At 36.2% G+C, this 7,861-nt stretch overlaps 1 pseudogene; it reads left to right on the top strand.

The window, feature by feature from the left end:
* Nucleotides 1-6,591: 6,591 nt before the first annotated feature.
* LOC109269929 (glyceraldehyde-3-phosphate dehydrogenase-like) lies at nucleotides 6,592-7,575 on the top strand (annotated as a pseudogene).
* The last annotated feature ends 286 nt before the right edge of the window (nucleotides 7,576-7,861 follow it).

Below are 7,861 nucleotides of genomic sequence, written 5' to 3'. Positions count from 1 at the left end.
AATAAATTAAAATCCATATATAAATTTAATATATTTATGATTTATCCTCACAACCAAAAGTAGCTTAGTTGCTCTACTAGTCTGCTAGTTTAATTTTAGTTTTTATTTTGTTGCTGTTTTCCCTTGTATATGATCAACATTTGTAATCCAAATTTGAACCGAATTTGTTCCAAGTTTTTGCTTTATTTTCTCCATCAGACACGAAGTTGTTTATTCAATATAATACTGAAAGTTGCTGGTTTGTTGAGTACACTGGATACTGGCACGTACAAGCCTTAGGGTTTGTTTTGATTTCAACACTGGGTCTCTTGGTTGAAAGTCAAATAAAAATAAAATTAGATTTAGTTTTATTGTTGCAAAGTTTTCTCAATCTTCTTTATCCCAGGCCCTATTCTACCTTGTCTTGTCTAGGATTTGTATTAGTTGAGTGCCAGAAGCTAAATTAAAAAAAGAAGTAAAAATTTAATTGCTTTATTGTGTCTATCTGTTTCAATTATCTTGAATCTCTACTGCATGTTGTTAGTTGAAGGAAAGTGCTATCATTTTTTTGTTGTTTTTTTTTTCTCACCTCTATACCTCACATGAGCATTGAGATTGAAATAAACACCAACCAAAAAGAGCAGTTAATATAAATGCTGAAACTCACGGTGTGCTCTGCCTTATTCAAGAAAATTGCTAATGCATGGCATTGATACATTGGGACAGAAATAGTGAGAGTGCAGAGGGAACACAAAACAAAAGAAAAAAAAAGAAGAAGAATGTTAAAGCAATAGGTATGGTGCCTGATAGATCTCACTGAAATTAGCAAGGTTAAATAAAGTGATGCCACTTAGAAATTGATCAATGTAGGATATCATATCGTTTAGAAAATATGCCATTAAACATCTCACATAAGCCACTGGGTCATCATACGTTTTATTGCCAAACGTATCCCTTTGTATTATACTGATGGCCTCATTTAGGGGACCAAAAAAAGAAAGTACTTTTTAAGTCCAGAAAAAATTGACATCCATTTTTCTCAATAATTTAATTGGTAAGATTTTACTTTTATTTTTCCAGTAAATAAAATGTCAGAAAATGTCTCCATTTTATTTTCCTTCATAGAATGAAATAAAATATGCCCCTTCAGAGTTTGACAAAAATGAACTCTGGGCTTTTTGTTCAATGGGGAAGATTGAGACAGTTTGAAACTATCTATAATGTAAAACTATTGACCATGAAAATATATTTGTTACAGAAAATCTGTTTTTATTCTACCAACATTCAGCACTCACTTCTCTCCATGTGGGGGAAACAGGCTATTGTTGTACTGTGAGAATGGCACAAACATCACAAGTTAACGTCCAGTGATTGACAACCTTGTAGAATTCCCTCGTTTTGAGTGTGGGTGGTTCTAATGACTTGCCTCAAGCCAAACAGAACATGGCAAAAGTGCAGAGATGTCACTGCTCTGATTAGGTTACATTATATGGTGAAGATGATAGTATGAGATTCATATACATGTGTCGTGTGTGTGTGTGTGTGTGTGTGTGTGTGTGTGTGTGTGTCCACTGGAGACACTCTTCTCCTTTCCGTTTGAAAAAACCAAACTGCCATACTGTATGCTGCCTGGAGGAGATAGCAGTGTGCATGGCAGGGGAATAACCGTACAATGCATCTAGGGGCTCAGAGTGGCCTCTAGCCAATAGACGGTAAGAAGACAGACTTTTGGACATACAACTACAAGGAAACGAGTTCTGCCAATGGAATGAACTTGCAAGTGAATTTCTCCTCTGTACAGCCTTCAAATGCGAACACAAGCTGATCAATACGATGATTTCAGCCTTGTGAGACCAAGAACTCAAGACTTAATTAAATCTTGATTGGAATTCTGACCACAGGAAATGTAGGATAATGTGTTGTTTTAGGCTGCTAAATGTGTGCTAAATCTGTTATATAGCAATGAAAAAATGAATTCAGAGGACGTTAGTAAACTACATGTTCTTTTAAATAATCATACACTAAATACTGTTTATATGCTGAAGTGTTTTTTGTGAATCTTTTATCACTTGAGAAGCTATATATACTCACTTTATTGTAAACCGAGAATGATTAATAAAATCTGATGTATTTCCTATAGTTCTCATTAATTAGTGAGTTTCCTATGATGTCCTTTACACAGCATTGATTTTTAGTTCTCTTAAAAATCATTATCCTCCTTTTTTTTCCTTATAAAAATCTTGATAATGTGGTTTGCTGGGATTGTACTATGATGATATATGGCTAATTGACCTAAGAAAAATGTAATCCTGATAAAGAATACATGTTATCACTATCTACAAAGTTTCAGTGGAAACAAAGATTAAAGTTTCTTGTTGTCTGGCTCTGATTGTAGAACCCTACACAGAGAATCCTAAGTGGGCTGGGATATTTTAAGGATGGAAGCTCTTTTTTAAGTAAAACTATGAATCATATTCCATAAGTAATATTACTTTAAAAATGTATATTGTGATTATAATGGACCATTTTTCAACGGCTACATTTTAAAATCATGTTGGGTAGTTTAAGTGCAGGATTTGCAAGATAGGAGTGTGCATGTCTCTTTCACTTAGGTTTTTTTTTTTTTTTTTCTGCTTTGTTGATGACATACCATCCTAACTCTTATTTTTAAGTTTGGATTTAAATTCCAGATAGTTAACATGCAGTGTTATATTAGTTTCAAGTGTACAATATAGTCAACACTTCCATACATCACCCTGTGCTCATCATAACAAGTGTACTTCTTAAACCCCATCATTTAACCTATCTCCCGATCCTTCTCCCCTCTGATTAACCGCCTCTTACTCTTAAGAATAATTTATGCATCTCCAACTTGTTGAGGAGCTGTACATCCTAATTTACTATTAAGCAGAAAACATAAGGTGGTAAAAAAAAATATGCTTTCTTATTGAGAAGGGATGTGAACTAGTATTATTTTAATTTTTGAGAACTGTCACTTCACTTGAAATCTACTAAACTATTAAAGCTCCATTAAATTACACAAACACTTATTGATTTCCTTATGTTAGGCATTCTACTAAATGCTAGTGATGTACTGATGAGGGTAATATGTCCTCTGTCCACAACCAGCTATAGTCCCACCAGGGACACCCACATGCCTTACTATAACACATAACTAAATGAGGAATAGAAACACATAGGTCAATAAAACAGTTATTTGAGTATAAAAGGATTATTTTTGATGGAAACTATGAAATACAAGCTACTTTTGAGTTTCATCTTAGAGTATCAGTAGGCATTTGACACAGAGAGAAAGAAAGGACATGCAGATGGGAAATTAACAACCAAATGAGCACATATTATCAGCAGGTCTAGTGAACTGGCAGCATGGCAGCAAATAGATCGGGGAATTTAGGTTACAGAGTTTGGAAACATTTAAAGGCTACACACCCTAATACCTGTTAACGAGCATCTATGCGATAGAACAAAATAATTTTGGTGTGTTGGAGCCAGCTCTAGCTGGCTAGCACAGGATTAAAAGGGGAAACTGGGTACATATTTTTCCAATTCCAAATTCAGTGACATGACTTTGGTACCTTGAGATTGGCCATGGTGGGAGTGTTTATCTATCCTGTGGAAATCAGCAAATGCTACAAATCAGGCAGAACTTTATTAGAAACACATTTGTTAAACATTTCCCAGCATGCCATGGTACACACACACACACACACACACACACTTATTCACTAACTCAAATATTCAAGGAGTGTTTATAGAGTATCTTCTGTGTGTCAGCATCTTAAGGATAAAGTTTGAGAAAAAATAAAATGCTTCTGTCCTAGTGCAATCATAAACAAATATTTTAACTAAAATTGTTATAGGTGTTAATAAGTGAGATGAGATGAAAAAACAAAACTATGTAATGGATGAACTAGAACAACCAGGTTTCAGTGAAGGAGTTCTACCTTAGACAGGCATATATGAGAAGGCCTCTTTAAATTGGTGGTACTTTAGCTGAGGCCTAAATGTTGAGAAGGTAAATAGCATGTGAAGATTTGGCAACAATGTATTTCAAGCAGAGGAGGCAGTTCAAGTTCAAAATGGTAGAAGGAAGCATTTTTATCCCTAGGTGAATGTGGCTAAAATGCAATGAATAATGGTAAGAACAACAGAGACTGAGGACTGAGGATAGAAAGGTAATCAGTGATCACTTCAAATCTAGTCTTGTAAGCCAAGCATCTAGGCAGAAATAAATTAGATGTATACTAATGCATGTGTTCATTAGTTTATTTGGCATATATTAGACAGTAGCTACCATGCCAGGTTATTAAGAAAAAGGAATAATATATAGTCTCTTCCTTAAAGAATCCACAGCCTTTTGCGAGGGCTTGATGAAGGATCAGGATCTCTGCATGTCACGAACTGTATGGGAGGCTCAGGTTCCCCATCTTCACATTCTATCATCCCTTCCTTCCATGACTAATTTAGGAAGTTCACTGGGGTATCTCTATCTACATGTTTAAATCCTATAAGAGATGCTAGTAAAATAAAATTAAAATTATATTAATATTTTGACTAGGTGTACTCAAATTTTAACACAGAAAATTTAACCTAAGGAGTCTCTGAGAGAATGTATATATTCAGTATGATGGCTGGCAAAATAAAGGAAAAAAAAATCTTAGTAAATTAGGTTTTACTCTAGTCTATGTGTAGAATTATAGCAAAGGACTTCCTTTTTTCCTATGTAGGTAATGCTCTAAATTTGAATCAAAGCTGTCAAAAACATACGTGTATTACCAAGGTAGAGTCAAGGTTTTGGTTTTTATCATTCTGCTTTGAGAAACAGTCTATACTTAAAAAAAAAAAGAGAGAGAGAGAGAGAGGAAGTAAGGGAGAGACATCCTGTAATCAAGAAATAATGTTTTCTAGATTGTGTAGAGCTACCTGGCCAGGAAGACTAAAACAAAGCCTAGTCTTAAATATGCAGTAAAAAAAAGACAGAGAAGAAATTAAAAAGATGGATTCCTTAGCTCTCCCATAAGAGAAATTTTCAGTTATGGCTATCTAGGCTTCTGGGAGAAAAAGGACCTAACACATAAGAACAGGGGACAACAGTCAGTGGCTCATCCCTCAACTCCGAGAAAGCAAGCAACACTTCCTTCCCTTCTATCTTGAAGCAACACCACTTACCAAAGTGGTGATAGGGTATGTGGGGAGAGGGTAAGGGAATATGGGGGAAAAAAAGAGAAAGAATAGTAACAAAGACTACCATTATTTATCCACACTATGTAAAAGCTCTGTCCACTAAATATGGCAAATAAAACGTCCTTAAACTTAGTAAACCCAAAGACATATCTCCTTCTTAGATATAGAGGAAAGTCAAGGGAACAGTCTTGAGTGGCACCAAGAGTTAAATAAAAAAAAAAAAAATAGGATATTAGCAGCATGGATATAAAGGTACGTACAAGTAGTGAGAATAAATCTACAAGTATAGAGCAAAATAAGGAGATAAGCAAAAGTGTTCCAAAAGAATTGTGTACTTATATTTGATAATATATTCACATAAGTTTGAGTTTTGTTAAGTGGGCATTGGAAGAAGAAAATAATTTAAGAGGTGAATGCTCAGATAGATTGTAGTTCTAGGATTCAAACTATCATTTTACTGATCACAACTTTATTATGTAAGCTGAGAAATGTATTTAGAGCAGCTCTTTATTCCTTGATAATTTTTTTGGAGCCAATGTTCTATTTACTACTGCTGAGAACTGCTATCTAGAGGCACTGCATGCCTAGATCATAAGGCAAATACAAATAGAAGCAAAATTTGGTGTTTTTTCCCACTTGAATGTAAGCTCCATGTTTTGTTACTGTTTTTCTCTCATATATTCTACAAGGAGGGAGAGAAGACATTAAATGGCATTCAATCAAAAAAAGAAAAAAAAAAGAGGCCTGATGTTGTTTGGAAAAAATGCTAAGACTAAGACTAAGTAGTATAACTAACATATATGATACAGGGGAGAAAAGGCAAGTTTCTTAATGCATTGAATTATATTCTATTTGTTAATGAAACACTCTTTCACACAGTGCTATAGTACATTCTGTACATAAAGTTAGTTCTTACCATCAATATATGTGTGTGTGTGTATACATAGGGATGTATATAACCATATATTTATAGATAAGTATGTATACACATAGACATAAAATAAATATACATACACGTATATATGTATATACTAAATTTAAATTACAAAATGATCAAATGTATGAAACCGGATAGAAGATTTCAATGAGATAAAAAATTTTTTCTTTTTTATTTGGTTTGTTATATAGATTCTAAATGTGTCCGGATATTTTTGGGTCCTAATTCTATTCCATGGGATGGTACTATGAAGGAAATAATTCTATTGGTTTCATCTGAATGACGGTTCATTCTTATGTAATACTTGTAACTGTGAACTCAATATATACCAAGTGCTTTGCTAAAATATTAAAATAAAAAATGAGAAAAAATGTCAGTTCAATATGGATCTAAGAACAAATGGTTGAACTCCTCCCCATGCAACAGACAGTCGCATCTTCTGGTGCAGTACCAGCACGTCCCCAGATACAATGGTGAAGGTTGGAGTAAACTGATTTGGCCAGATTTCGTCATCAGGGCTGCTTTCAACTCTGGAAAAGTGTATATTATAGCCATCGATGACCCCTTTGTCGACCTCAAATACATGGTCTACATGTTCCAGTAGGATCCCATCCATGGCATATTCAGAAGCACAGTCAAGGCTGAGAAAGGGAAATTTGTCATCAATGGAAAGCCCATCTCTATCTTCCATAAGCAAGATCCCACTAGCATCAAATGGGGTGCTCCTGGTGCTGAGTATGTTGTGGAGTTCACTGGGGTCTTTACCACCATGAAGAAGGCTGGGACTCACTTGAAGGATGGAGCCAAGAGGGCCATTATCTCTGACCCTTCTGTTGATGTCCCCATGTTTGTGATGGTATGAACCATGAGAAATATGACAATTCCCTCGAGATTGTCAGCAATGCCTCCTGTACCACCACCTGCTCGGTCCCTGTGGCCAACACCATCGATAACAACTTTGGTATCATGGAGGGAATCATGACCATAATCCATGCCATCATTGTCACCCAGAGGACTGTGGACAGCCTTTTTTGGAAGCTGTGGCATGATGGTCAAGGGGCTTCCCAGAACATCATCCCTGCTTCTAGTGGCGTCACCAAGGCAAGTTCATCCCTGAGCTGAATGGGAAGCTCCCTGGCATGGCCTCCATGTTCCCACTCCTACTATGTCAGCCATGGATCTGACCAGCCACCTGGAGAAAGCCACTAAATACGATGACATTAAGAAGGTGATGAAGCAGACATTGGAGGGCCCCTCAAGGGCAACCTTGGCTACACTAAGGACCGGGATGTCTTCTGTGACTTTAATAGTGGCACCCACTCTTCTACCTTTGATACCAGGGTTGTCATTGTTCTCATTGACTACTGGGTCAAGCTGACTTCCTGGTAGGACAATGAATTTTTCTACAGCAACTGGGTGTGGACCTTATGGTTTACATGGCCTCCAAGGAGTAACAGCCCCCTGGACCACCAGCCCCAGCAAGAGCAATAGGAAGAGAGAGGCCCTCAGCTGCTGAGGAATCCTTGCCCCACCTCATCCCCAACACACTGAGAGTCTCTCAACCTCTGGGATGAACATAGTTTTCATCCCAGACACTCTAAAGAAGGGGAGGGCCTTGGGGAGCACTACCTTGTCATATATCCAGACAAAAAGAATTTTAAATACAAAAATAAAACAAATGGTTGAACTATGAAGTGCTAAAGTTTATTAGATAAAGTTATGAATAAGGTTCTACGGGAT

This window comes from Panthera pardus, unplaced genomic scaffold, assembly GCF_024362965.1.
Source record: "Panthera pardus isolate Hobbes unplaced genomic scaffold, ASM2436296v1 HiC_scaffold_10, whole genome shotgun sequence".
In the NCBI taxonomy this organism is placed as follows: domain Eukaryota; kingdom Metazoa; phylum Chordata; class Mammalia; order Carnivora; family Felidae; genus Panthera; species Panthera pardus.
Note: the sequence above shows the minus strand (reverse complement) of the source record. Positions and strands in the feature narration are given on the sequence as shown.